The sequence below is a fragment of the Varroa destructor genome, unplaced genomic scaffold (genome assembly GCF_002443255.2).
Source record: "Varroa destructor unplaced genomic scaffold, Vdes_3.0 BEIS01000002.1, whole genome shotgun sequence".
In the NCBI taxonomy this organism is placed as follows: domain Eukaryota; kingdom Metazoa; phylum Arthropoda; class Arachnida; order Mesostigmata; family Varroidae; genus Varroa; species Varroa destructor.
In genome coordinates this window covers 25,507,988-25,526,919 of record NW_019211455.1, presented here as the reverse complement: position 1 = coordinate 25,526,919, position 18,932 = coordinate 25,507,988, and the positions used below count along the sequence as shown (strand labels likewise).

Here is an 18,932-nt window from a genome sequence, read left to right as displayed (position 1 = left end):
CAGAAAATTTCGGTGCAATTTATCTTAAATGTTGTTAACATCGTTACCATATAAGATCTCTATAATTCTGGGTTTACACCACCTTTTACTGGATTTAGCAGACGAAAACGCTACCAATGTTCCACAACCAATAGAGGTAAACCAAAGCAACTATATAATATACGAAGCGTCGAAAAAAATATATAAACCTAAAAATATTGTGTTGGACCCTTCGTGTAGTGGGCGCTTTTGAACGTCTTTTGTGCGCCTATTTCACTATGTCAGGTTATTACCAAATGCTTTCGAAGGGCTCCATTCCATTGCAATCCAAGTGTTAACATTTCGTCAAGCTGCCTTATATTTTTGCAATTAAGCTGAAAATGCTACTTCGAATTCGCTTATATACAGTATGTGGTAACCCAAAGATACCTACGATCAGAGTTAGCTGCATTTTTGCTATTAATCTATTTATGTAGAGCTAAATATGATTGAAGTATGATTTCGATAGTCTCTCGAGGTCTGTAATATGACTATTTCAAATATCTTTCAGCGCTTTCCCGCTTTATTCCTACGTGCATCGCATTTGGAAAGAATCCGAAAGACCGCCAAGCCAGATTCGCACTCAGACGCATCTGAGTAAGAATCAAATTTTAACTCAGATCTACCGAATACGGAAGTTAGTGCGCCTTCGAAATGTCTCTTCTAAAACCGGTGAGCTTTGGAGCCGTCGAATTCTGCCAACGGCGGGTGTCAAGTGACGATTGCTTGAGTACACGAAATAAGGTTATTTGATTAATTGAATCAGTCGTGTGACAACGAGGCCTTAAATGGAGCCTGTTAAGACGATCGAGCTCTGAAGTCTCAATCGACTATCACAATGATTTGAAAAAAGAAGGCCAGAAAAAATTCTACAGCATGATCTACTGCATGAATAACCACACTTGGGACCCTGAATTTGTACAGGTTACTATATCGCATAGCTCGAAAATATTTTTACCTAGGCCTATAGGTGAGCTAGCTAGTGTGTGTTCGTAACGTTGGGTTCGTAAAGGTTTATATGAACGTGTTTTGCAGGACACTTGCTATTATGGGAATAAACTAAGTGCGGTGAGATTTACTATTGTTTCCCTCTTCAAGTAATAGAACATTGCCGAAATAATACTTACGCAATAGAAATTCGTATGTGAGACACGCAATAGACGTTTTGCACTTGTTTGTTTCCGCGAGATTATTTGATCACTAGTAGTACGTTGCGTGCCACAAAATCACGTTCGCCCTTGTCGTTGCCTTAAGCAAAACGCGTCAATTTAACCAAGATTTTGTCATTCCGAACGCAACTGTGCAAGTCTTCTCGAAGATAAGCAAACTCAAATACTGCTAGCGGCGACTCTAACGGTAGACATCTTTGTGAATACGTCAAATTACTCTTCTACTTCGTACTTGGCAACGATATTCGGCCGTCAGCTTTCTCTCTCATATTCTGCTAGAGACCATTGCTATATTTATAGGGAAAGCGTATTCGAATTACAACTTGGTCTGAGTTCTTAGCAGTTCTCAATAGAATGTTTCTGAATTCGACGGGCACGTCTGAACCCTCTTCGGTGCCACGAAACGTCCCTCCTCTAAGATCAATATTGAAGCAAATCTTAGTCATAATTAATTTCTCGAAACAGCCGTTCTCGTACACCATCGTTCTTAATTAGACAAAGAATGACCTAACCCTAGGTAACGCTTTATCGCCGTAGGGGCATTCATACTCTTGCAGGGCGAATTGCCGCTTGAAAATGTTTGTCATATGGAGTACAATCACATCAAGATGAAGCATTGTACAAATCATAGAACGACGGAACAGCAACTTTTGTACTCAAAAAAAAATGTTACAAAAAAAAAAAAAGATGCTTACAACGGCTTTGTTCATGAGTACGGCATTAGGCTGTAGCTATTCACCCCTAGGATTTAACCTCAACTTTTCCCCCTATAACCCTGGCGATCTACGAGTATATTGATAGCATGCACTTAATCGGTCATCTATTACACTCAAGATCAACGGAATATACCTTGTGGATAATATCGGCACAAATATCGGAACACTTCTCACGTATTTTACGTTTACGTATAAATTCCATAATAGACGTACATTGCGATAGCATGTACGTCCATTATGGAAAAAAAACTGTCCAATCGATGGATACAGCATGAAATGCCGGATGGACGAGCTAGGCATCTGCTAGTCATTAGGTGGTAGAAGAAACACGTAACGCGCGAAAATGCGTGCCTGTGCAACATAGAAAGAAGTCATTACCTACATACAATATTCACTGCAAGCGTTGAGGTATCTATATATTGGCCTATGATGGCTGGCACTGATATAGTAGTAATTCGCTCGACTCGCTCTGCCTTACGACAATTTGTTTCAGCATTGCCTCTTCAGAATCATATTTTATAGCAATGATCAAGCAACCCAGATCCGTCAAGATACCATTAAATTCTGTCACCCAACAGATTCTAGATCTTGCTTTACTGTAGCATCAGAACGATTAAGGCTCTGCTTGAACATTCCGCGAGTCGCTCACCTTAGCGCCATAATCGAGATATTTTCGCTAACTTTTATATCTAGATAAAGAAAGAAATTCCGAGGCGTTTGCCAGTGTGCGATATGCTCGTAGCAGCGAACGATGGTGTGTCTGAAGGTGCAACTCTAGAGAAAAGAGGATGAAATCTCTCTGTGAACACGCAATATCCATTGTTTACAGGCAGCGAGCGCCCGTCGACCGAGTTCACTAGACGACCGTCGTGTACCATTGACTACAAAAAAAAAGGTGTGTTTACTTTGTTGACAAGACACTCTGGCCTAACTGCTACTGTTACTCGTTCAGGTGACAATGCACGTCTGAATAACAGTCAAGGACGATATATCTAGAATCGGCGACTCAGCTGAGTCAATTAGCTTGCGAGCAATATAATACATGTTAGAAACTATATTAAATGAAAGTGTGCATTCGGGGAAAACAATCACTCACAAGTTTTACGCACAAACATGCACGGGCAGCTCTCGTCAAACAGACGAGAATTGTTGTAGGAAAAGCTCGGCCGCATGTGGAACAACAGGGTGACCTACGTAAACGCGCGTTGTCCAATAGAATTACTATTGGCATCACTGATCTTTTGGGAGTACCTGATCTGATGCAACGCCGTCTACTATACGTATTTCGAAATTATGCATCTCGTTGTTTTCGAATCCTCTCGAGTGCACACAGCCACTATGCTTAATAGCATTGTCCGTAGACTATTTGCGCTTCATCAAAACCAGCTCTATTTAGATGCCGTTTATAAAAATTATACTAAACTCAAATAGTAATTTCAATGGGTGGCATTGTTGTTTGCGTTATTCATGCGTACGCCTACGTGTCGTGCTGTTATTTGGACCGATAATTGTGCAAACTTACAATGTTCGAATGATAAACACCTTTGCCATACCTATTTTCTTCACGTAATGATAAAAACAATTTATTCTGGAAATAACGAGTTCCTGCTTCGAGTGATACCGTGTGTGAGTCGAATCTGGGCGGAAAAGGTAATAATAATAATAGCTATTGGATTTGGTTAATCTTTATGTTTTTCAGTTACGGGTTTTTATTAATAACAAAACAGTATATCTAGTGACCACAAGTATTCGATCGCATTCTCTTTTGCTCACCACGAACAGGCGCTTGCATGAGTCTATCTCAATTGGCTAAAACCCAACGTTCGAAGCCTCCAGCTGAATGAGGCTGCGATAGGGTAGTCTCGATCCACAGGTATTAATCCTACGTCAATTGACCAAACTATCGATCCTAAGCTGAACAGGACTAGTGAGCGATAGATCTTCTACCAGCCAGTAGTAAGTCTATGATAACTGTATGACTATTGCCGACACAATAATGTAACTACTTTTTTGTTTTTGTTTCTGCTGTTTAGGTTGAAATGCTATTGTTGATAAATGGGTAGCAGAGAAATACTGCACGCCGATATTGTTTGTGTGCTTCAGGAGCAGCAGGTTACGAGAGACAGCGAGCTACGGTGTTAACACAGTAAGTGGCACCGGCGGTTCCTTGTAGTACGGTTCAGAACAGAGCAACCAACGATGACAACGGGCCAAATAGACTATCCGGGACCGATGAAATAATGAATGATACCCTGCGGCAAACTTATATCTGAGTCACCATCACACGCCCAAACTTAAATCCAAAGGCAACTAGATACTTCGATTATCGTTTAGTTGTAGCATTCAACACAAAGCCAAGGTCTCAACTTTCTGACCACTGCTGTTGCTACCAAAAATAGCAATGAGTGTCTCGTTGGACGGGGTAAAAACGAAAAACATTCAGTGAAACTTTTTCATTGAGGAATATTGATGCATGGATTTCACAACATTTTGTAATGATATATATCTTATGAGGCTGAGGCCATCACGTTCGCATCGGTCTATATAGTGTCTAAATGGTCCACATCTGCTCGTCTGAGCTCACATAAAAATCTGTCAGTGTCGTAGAGAATTTTTGTACGTTCAATGATCTTATTTCGAAGGATTTATCGAATAAATACTGATAGAAGATATTATCTCTCGCTTGTTGAGTTGACTACACAATCGACGTAACAGAAGGATTCTACGAATGATACCTGTTTGTTACCTAAGTGCCCTGAAAAACTAAAATGTTTAACTATAGCTTTTAAAGCGCGACGTGGCTTGGGTGAGCAATGCACATATCGTTGAGTCACTGATTCAAATTTTACCGTTGGCATAGGATTGTTATGCCGTTTTATAAGCTTCTTCGAGAAACCCTAGGAAAACCCGGCAAAACTCACCTTGGCTTGATCTGTCAATAGGGGCAGGTCGTTGATGGTGTACCTAAGAGGTTCATTCTGATACCTTGTTCACATAGTAGAAATAGCCAAGGATGCTAGAAAAAGACTGAGTACAAATGGGTGTTGGAACCAGATATGGAGTAGGAAAAAGCGATTTTGTTTACAGAGAACATGTGTTTCCATAATCACTTTGCGCGGCAAACTTTATAAGACTTAACGGTTTCACTCGAGACTTTACGACATGCGGCAAACAGTGGCCTCCTTCTTTAATGTTAGGGTGTTCAAAATCAACTTTGGCGACCAAATAAACACTTAGACTTTCTGTTACAGGAAGAATTACTTTCTTACGGGGAGAAAGTACTCTTTCAGATTGTACTAGGTTCTACATAGACTTGCCTCTTAGAGCATCGGATAGATGCACTTTTAACAAAACTAACGAAAAACTTAGTTATATTTGATTAAATTATTCATTTTTTAAACTGAAGGCCGTCAATGAACGTCAGCGCAACTTTAGAAGCCATGTGGGTATAGTGGTTGTTTATGTTACTCTACCTGTAGCTGTTATCGTTCTTGTTGTTATTACGATTACTAGTTACTGTGTGCCTTACAATCAATCATGTTGAAGTTTTACACGTTTGTGTCAGTATTTTAAAGTCAAAACTGTGTCCTTCTTTATTTTTGCTCTGGCCCCTTTTCGAGTGAGCTTTGAGGGGTTCCGCTTTGCTTCCTTACTTTATTTGATCTTACGGCAGCCGAAGCCGTTCATATATTTATCATCTGTGCCATTGTATTGATCACCGTCTAGCATGTGGGAGGGAAGAGAGCCATCTGATACTTGAAAGCTCCAAAATGAAAAAGGAAATTTTTATTAATAGAGTTGATTTCATCTGCTAGTTTCGGTGTGACTGAAAATGAAAACTTAAAACAAATGAAAATGACAAGAGTGGTAGAAGCAGAATGGACCGTCGGGCTACGATAGAAAAGCTATCGTTTTTTAGTGGGGCTCATCAAACGCTTTGTCCTAGGGGGGCAACAACTCTATAAGGAAATCCGTTCCTGAAAAAGGAACTCCGAGGTCGGCCAGAGTCCGGCAGTAGTATGGTCGTAACCGGGCCGGATATTGTCGTTATTCGTGGATACGTGGATTCTTTCCAGCGCGTTTGAATACCACAGCCCAAGCAACCAACTGGAAGCAGGCGCAGACTGACATGTCCCTATTTTCCTGGCAGCGTTATATGAGTATTGTTGAATTGCAAAAAAGACCTTTCCCAGTGAGGATCTACACTCACACCCTGACACACATATACACGAACAACCTCACGCAAGCAGATACTTTGCTTTTTTTGCCTGTCGCCCTGAAAAAATAATAAGAATCAAGGAACCGTAATGGCCACTAAAGCAAGAGGAAAGCAAAGAGGGAAAGGCAAAAGGGCCCGGAGGAAAGGAAAAATAATTCGGTACGGTGATGCAGAGAGATAGACAGACAGGTAAACCGAGCCACCGTAAACGAGGTTCGGTAGCAGAGAACCTAAAAAATGCGAGCACCGGCTTAGGCTTCCTTGCGCCATTCGGTCGCTCAAACCTGCGCCTGACCACTTCGCATCTCTGTACCGTTCCCGCCTCCGACCTAGACACTCTCTGTCTGCTTCCCGCTGAGTTCTTTTGGGGAGAAGTTCTATTTCCCGCCGAGAAGATGCTGTGGCGCGTAGTAAACAGCGTCTGCTCCCATATATTGCTTACATTACGACAACAAGCGTGTCAGATAGAAAGAAGTAGTAATGCAGGGCTGACGACGAATGAGTTTGCTGGAGTCTAGATATAGGGTCTAGTTCACCTTGCGTCTGTCCACTACGATGCAGATACGCGTTTGTCGACCGTGCATGCGCGACCAAAGATAGCTTTTAAAGCACACTTCTATTTTTTCCATCTTTCGTGGCCTTTTTCAGCGAAATCTGTCTTTGCGCGTGCCCTTCGGGCTCTTCTACTTCACTCCTTTCCAAAGTTGTTTTCGGCGCTATCTCTACGCCACTAAAGAACGTGCCAGAATGGCTTGCATTTTTGCCATAACAACACGAACTCTTTGCTGCTACCACTGCCGTTGCTGCTAGAGCTGCCGACAGTCACAGCCGAGTGCATTGTATTGTGTAGTCTGACGCTTGCCACGCCAATGCCGGCGGCTCACTTTGCTTCACTATTAGCTACCGCTATTAGTAATTCTGCCCCTGTTGTAAACATTCTTACTTGTGTATCCAGTCCACGTACGTGCACACGTACCCCACGTACTGCTGCTCACCGTCAGTCGCAGTCTCTCATCGACTAACGTCGGTTCAGTGAAACCGGCTGACCTAACACGGGGCCAAAGTCCTACACAGGACAGTATCTAGGGTAAGCTGCCCACGGAAGGTTCAAATCGTCGGGTTTGTTACCTTTCTGGGGCCACCGCTGAAGCTGCACAACGTTGACTCCTAGTTGTGTGGTAAGCTCAAAGCTTGCTTCTTCTTCGTCCGTTCCAAGATGTCATTCGTCATACGAAGCGACGATGTGGACAGCGAGATAAGACAGCCAATCCACATAGCCAAAGCTCAGAATGAGGAGGTTGCCGAGTTAAATCCTTTTCAGTGGCATTCATTAATACGTCTTCCAGACAACTTTATGGCTATTTTATGTTAATCCGTTCTTATTTAGTCACTGAAGGTTTTAACGGTATAGCATCGTGTTTTAAATGAAAATCCGATCGAATCATAGGTGCCCCTAATTAACTTAGCATAGTGTAGGGAAATTGGACTCTAAAGGATAGCACTATCAATGGGCTCTTTTTCAAATAGCTCCCTCTCTGCGTTAACGAAAGTGCAGCGGAAGAGTAGGCCTCCGACAGGCATCTATTCGGTGGCAAAAAGTAGGCACTTGCAGTGCTACAGCTACCCATATGAGGCAATACGTGTATTATCACGACGGCGCGACACCACTGTTTATTCATTATCCGTATATGTGTTCAAACGGCCTATAAATAATGCGGAGTTTTCAGCTACTACTGGCCCTTTGTCGTGGCTTAATTTTTATATAATTATTTCATTTCGTGCATTAAATGCAGATAAATAAATAACCGTTGGCCCTATGCAGCAACTAACGCCTGAAAAGTAAGGCGCACGTTGTGAACGCATACAGAAGCATAAAGCAAACGCTTCCTGTATTTGTGCTCGTTTAAGTGTCGCTAGCAGCGTGTAGCTCCAGGATGTTTCAATAAGTAGGACTGAGCGTTTACTCGAGTAATTAGTCCTGCAAAGCTGTCACCTTAAAATAATAAATATACTTGATAGTAACTATAATCATCGTCCCTGTATATATAAACATCGATTGGTATAGTAATTTCCAAAGTTGACTTATTTGTAAACTTACCTTTTCTGCAAGTCTCTTGTGCAATGTGGTACCGCGCTCAAAATTATGAACTTAAATGCACTATTTTGCCAGATCAGAACGTAACTTCCTACCACAAATAGGATATTGTTCTTATTGGTTATACAAGATTTTTAGTCGTGAAATGAAAATGGTTGGGCTTCATTTTGGTCGTAGCAAAAAGCCATACGATCATCCAACCATATTGAAACGAGGTTACATTTATATTGCTCTCAGGAAATAAATAAATAAATAAATTAACCAATTGAACATACGGTTTCCATTCTGAAGATGGACGTTGTATAATCGTCATTAACATGAAAAGGGGACACTAATTGACCATTGCAACGTTAAAGTTTATGGAAATTATTGAATTAGGGCAAGTGAAGCGACATCTACGTGCTCAAGAGACGCTAGGGCTTCGAATTCAGGTAAAATTTACCAAAAAACAAGCAGACTAGGTCTAGCGTTCCAGGCTGTAAAGGCATTTAACTTATTGAAACCTCTATTGATGATCGTAAACCTCAGGTATTTGCAATAGCTCGTTAATTTTCTAAAATTAGTTACCATAAACCTAACTTTAGGATGGTATTCTCCTCACAATTCAAACACCTGTGTAAAATTCTCGTTCAGGGTTAGTGGACCTAAGCATGTTCCCGCAGCGCAACGCTATAGCGGGATTCTACAGCATTCTACAAACGGAATGGCATGACTTTCAACATATGATAGTATATATTAAATAATGACGATCTATCAAGTTCTTGGTGGTTACGATATTGTGAGACCCGCAAAAATAGGCTTATATTCAGGTAGAATTTTGGTTTAAAGTTATGAAAAAGAAAGTTTTCTCAATTAGAAAATAGGTTTTTAGTTAAGGTAGCGTTTGTTTTAGGGGTTAACCCATTTTTTTTCTAACTGAAAGTTTAATCTGTTTTAATTATAGTAAGTGTAAGCTTATTGGTGCCTCTCCCCTTGCATACGTCCAGACGATGTACCACAGTGCGCACGCTTTACCTAAGGTGTACCTTAATGAAAATGAAGATAATTTGAGAAATAAGAACCTTAAGAGTCATTTCGGTTTTCGAGTAATCGTTAACTAACAATTTTGTTCCTTTATTTATAATTAGAGATGAAGAAAATCATGTGCAGGTAGTAAAAATCAAGAACGCATACAAATCTAGAAACTAGCGGCTTCAAGGGGGCTGACATGAGAGTTATGAACGGAGCCAAATAATCGTTATGTCGATAATGGCAGGGGCCTCAGGGGAAGTTATCCGCTTTGAAGACGCTCTTCCCAGGGGACGCTTGAAAATTTTCGGTAGTAATAATCTAATACTGCCGCTCTCTCTGCTTGGCTTCAGTTTCCCACACAGACAATCATTCAGTATCGTGGTTTTTCTTCATTCATCTTGTTTCCGTGGCTTCTTCTCTCTTAGGAACGCACTTTTGTGTTGAATTGCTGTTCTAAAAAATCACGAGGTCCTATCATACGACAATTCACTATCTGAAAATAACCTATGAAGGCCAATTAACAAGTGAAAACAGTAATGGCCTTGAGCACATTTTGTAAACCGGACAAATTTCAGCAGCTCCATTGTATACAATTCAGCGCTGACTTTGACTGTGTTCGTCTGCTTCAGCCATTGCGTCCACAACAAATGAACAAACTTCCTGTTTCTCGCTTTAAAAGTTGATTTTACGAAGGCCTAAACGTCTCCTTAGAGAGCGCGTTTCTTTCACGTAGCCATCGAGCAGCGAGAGCCATGCACTATCCTTCTTCTGTCATCTCCTTTTCTGATTCTGTTCGGGCCGGTTCTCTCGTATTCTAGAAACGTATGTACATAGCGACAACAACTGCCTTAGCTTCTTTATACGCTGAAAGCCATCGTTACTGCCATCCCTTACTAGCTTCGTGTCAAATATACGTCAGACTAGCAACACCTTTTGGCGGTCATGTCATCCACGATGTCAGCAGCGGCTACATGAGTTATGTCTCACTACAACTGCAGTAAGTTCATACAAGTGAGCAAGTTCGCGTCGGCGAGATGTAGCGTTCTTCACGCTGGTTGGCAGCATCGTGTTTAGAGACGGCTAGCAATGGGTAGAGATAAGGAAATAACGATGGGGTTAGAGAACGGGTACGCGAGACGGGTTACTGGGTCCGTTTGTCCCGAAACTGCCGTTGCCACCGCTACAACGAATGATACAACGGAAGATGTGTGCTGATAGCGGATGTGCGATGCGTGAAGTCAGTGGACCAGAATACATAGCGTAGCACGACGCCTCCCCAAGCACGCCTAAAGGCAAGGCCAGGGTAATAAACGACGACAAGGCAATCATGTATGTAATGGACTTATGTCGACGACAACACGACTCCACTTCAACCCTGGCCTTACTACCCCTTCTGCCCTGTTCCCCATTCCTTATGTGCCACTTAGGTTGTCGTTGTTCCGAGTTTACTTTAGGAGACGGTATTGCCCACTGCCAGTTGTTGTTGTTGTTGCTACAAGCGCAAGACACATTTCCTCTGTGGCAGTAGAGTACGCTTTAAAGAGTAGTCAAACATCCCGCTGAATCGTCCCGGAAAGCGGAGCTGGGTGGATTTTGCAGTGGCTAGAGTGTATAAAGCAGATCGTTCATTGGATGCTGCATTTGTCTTGCGCTCTCTTGCGCTTCAAAGCGCTGTTCGATGCACGTGCACTATGTTACCCGATCATCGTGACCACAAGGGTGCAACGTTGTCATATATAATATTAAGGGTTTATTCTTCTAGTCCTAGTGTTGACAATACAATTTTTCCTCACTGAACAACATTCAGCGAATTTTGTTCCAGTTGTCTGGAGAAAATACTCAAAAGGATGCGGAAGAAAGGGGTAAACAATTCAGTGTGGTGCGATCGTGTGGTCCTAGCAAGAAGTATCCAAACAAATTGATGGTACGATACGGGTAAATGGATCCGTTATTAGCTGAACAGGTAGCTGCAAACTGAGATAGAGGCGAAATCGAATATTTTTTTTATCCGTAGAATAAGTGAAGAAGCCGAATCTTATGGTACTGCGCAGCAAACGGACCACGGTGAAGTTTTTCTCAGAGCCGATAAAATAATACCATAATGTAACTTGGACAAGTGATGACCAAGGTGATTGCTTTAACTTCGCATTTGGTTAGCTTAGCCGATGACTAGGAGGAAATCTGTTTCCAGGCCACGAAGCGATGACGGTAGATTGAACCAGAGCAAGCCCTGACAATGCTAGCGCCAGTGGAGACTAACACAGTAGTTGTGGAATAGTGTCCTACCAATGCAGCAGGCCGACTATTCAGCAGAGTCGGAATCAGGCTACTCATAAGCCAGTCGTTTTGAGAACATTGCATCGTCGCAGTCCGCCAATGCACTCTTAGGGCTGCTGCTGTTGGCGTGTCTGTTACTATGGCAGCGGATGGATGAAGCGAAGCCGTTGACAGCCAGGCCGAATCATTCATAGAGTGCACTTCCGGTACTGTTGGTTTCTATGTGGGCGCCAGCTGTGTAAGTGCGCTGCGTTTCGACTTGAGTGGAAAGCCTCGGGCTACGCAATGGAGTCCCGCCGAGATTCGTCGGGCTGGCTCATTTTATCCAGCCGGCGGCCGTATCTTGTTCTACCGCCAAGATCCTTGGCCGAAAGGCAAGACTAAGTGATAGGCTGGCTGGCTGGCTGGCCATAATGGCCTGTACGAACGGTCTGATGACACCGTGAACAGGGTCTGCTGCTCTCGTGGCCACTTTTTACTTGAGTGCGGAATCGACTGAACTCGCTTCGATTTTTGTCGGCCTAGATCGCTCGAATCTTCTCCTGGACTTTTTGGATACCGTCGGACCTTCTGTCAAAACCTTTGTTAAGGCCGTGCTGTAAAAAAAAAAGAGCCGGCTTGGCCTCATTTGTGAACGGCGCGACATTGCCTTCCTGGCGTTTCACCAAATGCCTCCATATACAAAATAGAGGATAACGTACCAGAATTACCAAGTCGCAAACAAAGAGGACTTACGAAATAACAAAACGGTATGTAGGCGTCTATACACATGCGTATTCGAACGAGAGCTATACAACACAACGCGATACGAGACCGCCTTCAGTGGGGTCTACAGAATCGCGTAAGTGGTGAGGCGAAATGCAATCTAATAACGATACTACGCTGAGTGACCAGGCCAGCCGAAGCTAACATCCGTCTCGCAGTCGTTTGCTTTCGTGTCGAATGTACAGCAAAGAGAATCGAGATAAGTGTAGAGGTTGATCCACTTCAAGCAGTACCATCACGACCTTCCCCACCTTCGTTTCGCCGCCTTCATCATTCGTTTGCCTAGCCTCTACAGTCCAATAGTACACGAAGGTGAACCCCTAGGTTCTTTTTTCGATGACATAGCAGCGACGGTTTTTCCGATGGCCGGTACAAATAAATGTTTCGTCACCAGTATCGACACGTTCGCGCACAAGCAAAGCAACAGCAGCTTTTAGTCTGAAGACATCGTACATACATATCATGGTTTTCTCTATTATGCATACCTGTATAGACCCCCCCCCCCCCCCCGTGTCTGTGGATTTGTACTTTTACAGTAAATTTGTTGTAGGAACAGCAGTCTACCATGGTACTTACAAACAGTGGCGCGCCTCAGACAGCAACAAGAGGAGGTTTGGCTTTATGGTGATACCAGGACGCGGGAAGCACAGGCCGACCCGCTCAATATCATTTCTTGGTGACCAACAATGCCAGCTGCAGACATCTGTTAGGTACAGGACTATAAGAAAAGTCTCTCACCGTTTTGTTTCCTCGTTGCGTACAGACTGGGTAAACAAACGGAAAAACGCCGGGGCGCGCCTCTTTGCGCGGTCTTCTCTGCCGCCGGAGACTACCCAGGGGGAACGATGTTGGGACTACGTTTAGCAAGTGATTTTCTTCTTGCTGATGGCTGGTAGCAGCGTTCGAAAAAATATAAAAGAGCTCCCTCTCTTTTCTATTTTCCTTTTCGTCTTGTCTGTTAGTTTACTCTCAATATATTCGTAAATCCGCTAAGTGAAAAACGTCAGGGGGAAAATAAGAAAAGAAGGAAAAAAAAACTGTGGCAAAACAAAAACTGCCCGTATAGCTGTAAAGGGGAAAAACCGGGAAAATGTGACCTGCGTAGACATCATTCAAGAAACGTTGGCGAAGTAAACAGCGGAAAATTGATATATCGAAGATTTTAATGTGTATGGTCTTTCTAATAGAGAATATAGACATGTTATGGATAAACGGCTGGCATACCATTAGAGAGAGTACAATGTTATGTCAAATCTGTGAGTCTTTATTTAGGCATGGTAAACCAGGATATGGTCTGCAGTATCTTTTTTACTAGCTGAGTGAATTTAACACGTTCCTATATTTACATACTCAGTTTTATAAATCGCAATACAAATATATATATATATATATATATATAGATAGATATACGTGTAAGCAGGACGATAATCCAAAGGAACGATTCCTGACCAGCTCCTCCATTTGTGTCCAGTTTAAACGGACCTTCATCTACACATATATATGGTAGAATTAACACGGCGAACTATAATTACGTAAATACACAGTTTTCTATAGTTACATATAAGGAATATGGAAGGGACATGGGTTTCAATTCTTAATTGCAATGCAAATTCAAACCGTTCAATTTTGTTAGCTGATGCATAACTAGCTTCGTTTACACGTAAAAACCCAGAAGTATGTGTTACATAGCTTTTTCAGGCGAAATCGTTGTCGTCATCATCACATATGTTAATGTCACAAAATCTCACAGTTGTGCAATGCAATCACGTATGGCATAACAAACATCCTACTTCGTTCTGTTCGTACCACATGAAAATCACGCTCATGGACACGCCTTCGTTGCGCCATCGCTCTACATCCGTTTGCAGCATGAAATATCTAGGCACTTAGGCCTTAGGGATTCTGTCAAATCTACAAGAGACTCCGTGCAGGAAGTTTGGTCCGGCACAGGGCTTGAATTGCTACAGATGAAGTAGCTATTCATTGTCAAAGGAATATTTCTTCGAAGTTTATCTTATTCTACTAAGATGCATGGCTCGATACCACCATTCCGAAGTAAATGTATGAACGGGATAGAGTGGCGACAGCGGGACCCAGTTAAATTGGTGCCTTACATTTGTGTCAAGAGATAACTGCGGTCTACGTCCATCGTTTTTATACAGACCGATTACGATTCTCTGATGCAGGGAGTCGAACGAATTTGAGGGCTTTTACAAAGGTGTCGTTAATGAGGAGGCGTCTAGACTCTGTTCGAGCAAAACATCTGCCTAAACTGAGATTGAAAGTGTTCGAATCGAAGTAATTAATTGGGCGCGCTTAGGCAAACCGATTTTAGAGTGTCACACAACTACTAGCTCTATTCGGTTCCCAGCGTTACGTGACGCGTCAGGTAATGCATTTTGCCTGTTGTCCTAAACAAGAACAATAGTCGCTTTCTGGTGAGCACTCTCGTCTTACACTAGTAGCTATTTTCGGAGAGATTGAAGCGCATTTCAGGCACGCCCCTGGCCTAGCACAAGGCGTTGTCAAACTTTAAATGAAAAAAAGCTTCTTTACGAAACAAGAGGCGTTCTTCAGGTTTTAGGACCGCAAGCTGAAAAGGCTTACAAAAGTTATAAACACCCGGAAGCGAATGGCAACGACTGTGCTTCTATCTAGCCATGTGGCTTCGGACAGAGTCTTCATAGTAAGGTTGTTGTAAGATTGCAAATCGTTTTGTGTCAGACTAGTATCGTATGCTCCAACGACATCTTGGAGTCACCTGTTTCGTCATCCCGAGACTGTCCGGCAACGCGAACTGGCCGAGACACAAGGGTGCGTTTCAATGTCTTCAGGTGTCCTGTGAGGTTTCGATTTCATTAGTCAAGTATATAACATAAACATTTAATATTAGAAGATGCACAATAATCTACAGATCAACGTGGGGCAATATTTACTAGATTACCGGGCTGCGGTACCCGACACACAGTGAGCCAATACCGATGCAACAAAATATTATGGAGTGCGTTGATCATCCAATCAAAGTAGGTCTATTTTGCCAAATCGTCCATGATTTCAGTGTTAAACTCAGAACTAAGCAAACGTATAAAGGCATCGTTCGATGACTGAATACCCGCGTGTATTATAGCTATTTTATACGTTCGATATAAAACAGATTATTAGGACCTACTAATAGACGTTCGGGCCCATTAACAGGTCCAATTATTCCTTACTAAACGGAATCCTTTTCCGAGTTGTTCATTATTTTATGCAACAACCCAGTATATCGCGGTTCATTTTTGACCAAATAATTAAACACGTACTCCATCTGTGTATATATAAGAAAATTGTATTGTAGATTAAACAAATCATCGATCACTATGTACATCGATCCTGAGCGTAACGTTTGAAGTTAGTTTACGCTTTCTTTAGTATGAGACAAAGCTCTTCTGAGATTTCGGTGAACCACTGAAATCGTTTTTCTATCTTTGAGCAGGCTTACCCGGTTGTTCAGGATCAGATTCCTACTCTAGCCTGCTTCGTTTGATTCTAGCCCGATCATACAACCTCTGATGCAGTTGTTGTTTTTATTGTCACTCCTGTGTTTGATGTGTTGGCTCCGAATGCTCTAGTCATCTGCTAGTGCGTAGCGAACCGTGTAGACATGGTGTCTTTAATGAATAAGACGCGCTGCTTACATGACGGCGTACAAAGGATAAATGTTCTGCTGGCCTATGTTAGCTCTTGATCAGACAATTGTAGTTCTACGGTGTGATGGCTCTGAATGGAAAGCCCGACCGGGAGTTATTATTTCACGTTAACAGCTATATGAATACACGAGTACACAGAGCAATTGATCGAACGGCCCCGAGATACACGTCCGTTACCGGGAAAGCTAGAATTTATCATGCACAAAAACGATTCTGGCATGGAAGAGACGAATCAATTCATGGCATAGCCTGAAGGTCGTGATGGACTATGCGGAACACAGTCTTGGTCTTTTTGGACATTTTATTGCTAATGAATAGGCGTGGCAAATGCTCTCTTTCAGGGATTCGCTTAAGTTTGCAATGAATACCTTTGGTTCTTAGGTGGTTTTGGAAGCTCTAGGAGGCAGTAAGGTGCCATTGTAATATCAATAAGTAAACTAGTTGAAATCCATATCCTCTGTCTAGACATATAGGTCGATCATACATAAATGCATATATAGGCGTGCATCCAAGGGTAGTATGGATCTAGTCCTGAATGTTTATAGCATTGGACCTATGTCAACACGGCCTTATACTCAGCCAGCAAGTGATCGGAGCAACCTTTGCGTTACGTCGGTTATACAAGCATTGGCATTGTCAGTCGACATCAATCGTATTCGATTTTAGCACCTAACAATGGGCTGTTTACCATAGGTATTAAGCTTCGTCTAGCAGTATTTATCCCTTGCGGTAGAATTTGTCCGTTATATCCAGCTCGGGTGATTCAGTTTCGTGATATTGAAAGCCGGTCTTTGTGGTTACGCCTTGGTAGAGCTCGTGCGAAAAAGATGTATCAGCTTCATAGTTAAGGCCAGCTAAAAATAAAATAATTAGGTAGCCGCAAAGAAATAATCTGATCTAACAAGTTTCCAGACAGGTCAAGGCGAAAGCCTCAATATCAGAACATGTCCTAGTTAGGACAATCTGAATGCGTCAAACGCGTTTTTATAGACCTGAATGAGATTATCAAATTATATTGAAACAAGGTTTTTTTTAATAACTAAATTCTGCTGGAAACAGGTGCATTAGTTACGAGTAACAGAAAACATAGACTAATTAATTAATCTTTTCCCCAACTTAGTTGGATTATTAAGGTGCTTTTTTCAATTTAAAATACTGATAGTGAAAAATGAATTCTTCAGGTCACCATTTATATTACCGCATATTTGATGTACATCATGCGGTCAAGATTTCAAATTTTTATGGGGATTCCTTTAAAATTAAGCTTTGTGCAATCGAAATATAATCTCAGAGCAAAATGTCTAGCGATTATATAGAACTAAACTTGTGAGTTTTGGTCACGTCAATCGGCGTAATAGTTCGGAAGGCGCACTAACGTCTCGGCGCTGATTTTCTCTGTCTGTAATGCTACGGATAGGCATTTAGTACAGAGGCATCGTCTCTATTCTCAATTATCGTTGCCAATAATGGATGCCTTTCAAGACAGCGAGTCTAAAACATAGGCGTATAAACCCCCTCCATTTCAACTATTGGTTGTCTGAACAAAACAGCATCGGCTATTGCCTTTATGATATCTGCCCTGTTTTCGCTTTCCAATTCCGCTCAACTTCCCCGTTCGCGGATGATTTGCACGTACGCCTTCAGGTGGTATTATTGCCTTCATGGACACATCCATGACCCCTTTTTAGAAGGCTCAAAAAACCTCAGCGCTGAGAATGCTTTACCAGAAAGGCGAGTTCATTTTCAACGTTAACGTAATTTACAGTGAAAAAATTCAGATTGACAGGTAGGATAAACTATTAGGATATAACTATCGGCCTATCGATCTGATCTGTAATCTCTGAGCACTTTAATTAGAGATAACTAATCGTTTAGTTGTAATTCCCCAGTTTCGATGATCCTAATAGATATGTCTGTTCTGATATGACGCCACGGATTACCCAAGTTACATAAAAACGAATAATATAGATTAAATTATATCTAATAAAGCTTTCTGTATGCTGTTCAAGTGAATAACATAGAGAAGGAAATGTGTCTATCTTCATTTCCTTCTTGCTACTTTATTTTGAGTCAACTGAGGGGCTTTGATAATGATTTTTAAGCTCGATCGACTCAAAATACACTTTTAATTAGAATTTTGTCGAATATCTGCTGCGAATGCACGCCAACAAGAGATGGTGTGGCCTAACACAACACTATAAACTTGCCCTCCCGATTACTATCTAGGTAAGGCCATAAACTATACTTTGTGTGGGCTACTAATATCGAGTCCACATTAGCTCCTCGTCTGACTTAGTGGTGGTCTCACCTCGTAATTCGCGTAATTCTACATTTTTCCTCTGACAACATCAAAAATGGCGTTGTCTCTCTATCTCTTTTCTAAGTTCTTCAATCTAGGATTGGATGGTTGGTGCCTTTCCGCTCCCGGGCTTTCCACGTCCGTGCTGGCATGTTAAAACGACAAAAAGCCGACATCAAATAGATTAAACCATTCTGAAAGGAAACTGAGGACGTTCCCCCGACTACCATCAGGTCCTGAAGCTGTATAACATCATTCGAGAGAGCCAGCTTCTTCGAACAAGCTGTTGATACGTTCCAGAGCTCTTCAAATCGAACGTTCAAAGCCCATTCTTTCAGCTACTGCTTACTTTGATTTGTAAACAGAACGTTAGTTGACAACGGTCGAAAGCTTACTATATGGTTAATGGCCACGAAGCTTTTTTCTAGTCGCCCCTTTCTCTGCATACTGATAGATATACGGACGCTATGTAGTATACAGTACACCTACGACAGTCGCACCTAACGGGGATGGTGACCTACAGATGTGCTTGCTAGACACCTAACTAGTCTGATTGCACTGGGGACGGCCGGAAAGCAGAGTGACTCACGATGTGAACGTGACGGTTATGTCAAGTGTGAAAGGAGCCCGACAACGATGAAAACACCAAACCGACAACCAGAAATCGGTCCACT

General features: G+C 42.2%; 1 protein-coding gene and 2 long non-coding RNA genes across 3 annotated transcripts in view; 2 read left to right on the top strand and 1 right to left on the bottom strand.

Annotated features, from left to right (window-relative positions):
- The window catches only part of LOC111244377 (MAM and LDL-receptor class A domain-containing protein 1-like), a 107,674-nt gene that overhangs the window by 80,935 nt on the left and 7,807 nt on the right, over window positions 1–18,932 (bottom strand). The window lies entirely within an intron of this gene.
- Window positions 555–18,932, top strand: part of LOC147757581 (uncharacterized) — a 28,579-nt gene continuing 10,201 nt past the window's right edge. The window contains exons 1-2 of the long non-coding RNA XR_015320155.1: window positions 555–690; window positions 2,733–2,798. This is a non-coding gene — a long non-coding RNA (uncharacterized LOC147757581). The remainder of the gene's footprint in view (window positions 691–2,732; window positions 2,799–18,932) is intronic.
- LOC147757583 (uncharacterized) lies at window positions 3,054–4,578 on the top strand. The gene is made up of 2 exons (XR_015320157.1): window positions 3,054–3,553; window positions 3,937–4,578. It is a non-coding gene; the product is annotated as an uncharacterized LOC147757583 (long non-coding RNA).